Source organism: Hipposideros armiger, unplaced genomic scaffold, assembly GCF_001890085.2.
Source record: "Hipposideros armiger isolate ML-2016 unplaced genomic scaffold, ASM189008v1 scaffold_168, whole genome shotgun sequence".
Lineage (NCBI taxonomy): Eukaryota > Metazoa > Chordata > Mammalia > Chiroptera > Hipposideridae > Hipposideros > Hipposideros armiger.
Window position 1 is genome coordinate 1890760 of NW_017731518.1, and position 1240 is coordinate 1891999.

Genomic DNA, 1240 nt, shown 5'->3' on the forward strand with positions numbered 1-1240 from the left:
GAGATTTTACAAGTTGAAGATGGAAGACCAAACTGTGCATTTTTGCCATATTTTACTGTTTTACTTCCATAAAGGGAAGAATGCGTGTCAAGCTTGTGAAAAGTTGCATAAAGTTTACAGTGACAATGCTCTCCAAGAACGTCAAGTGCCAACGATGGTTCACAAAATTCTGTGCTGGTGATTTTGATCTCAAGAATGCCCCTTGGTCAGGGAGGCCCACTGAAGTTGATGACATCAAAATAAAGGCATTGGTGGAGTCAAACCCAGGTTACACAACAAAAGAGATTGCAGAAACATTGAACATCCATCATTCACGCATTCACGACCACCTGAAGAAGCTGGAATACGTAAGCAAGCTCGATATTTGGGTTCTGCATGAACTCAAAGAAGTTCATTTGACAGCCCATATAAACATCTGCAATATGCTCATTAAATGTGAGAGAAATGACCCTTTTTTGAAGTGACTGATAACTAGTGATGAGAAGTGGATTGTTTACAACAATGTGGTGCACAAATGGTCTTGGTCCTGACATGATGATTTGCCTCAAACGACATTGAAAGCAGACATTCATTAGAGGAAGATTATGCTCTCAGTGTGGTAGGATTTTAAAGGTGTCGTGTTTTTCAAGCTTCTACCAAGGAACCAAACAATAAAATCGAATGTGTACTGTTGGCAATTGGACAGTTTGAACGAATCCTCATTCAGAAACGTCCAGAGCTTGTTAATTGTAAAGGAGTTGTGCTCCATTGCGACAACACAAGACCACACACAACTTTGATCACCCGTCAAAAATTATTGAAGCTTGGATGGGATGTGTTGCCACACCTACTATACTCTCCTGACCTTGTGCAGTCAGACTTCCACTTGTTTCGCTGTCTTCAAACTCCTTGGGTGGTATAACGTTCAATTCAGATGAGGCAGTAAATCAGCACCTTGTTCAGTTTTTTGCAAATAAAGACAGGTCCTTCTATGAATGAGGAATTATGAAGCTCACTGAAAGATGGCAAAAGGTTATCGAACAAAACGGGCAATATATCATTGATTGATCTTTGTTCTTTATATAAATAAATGACCTTTGAAAAACATAGACAAAATATGTCATGACTTTTCCAAAGACCCAATATATATAAAGCGCTTAGAGAATTACATGACACATCAATGGTTTTCAGTTAAGAGTGGCCCTTATTAATAGTACTATTAATGTCTTGGAGGATTCAATGCTTTATAGTAACAGATTCA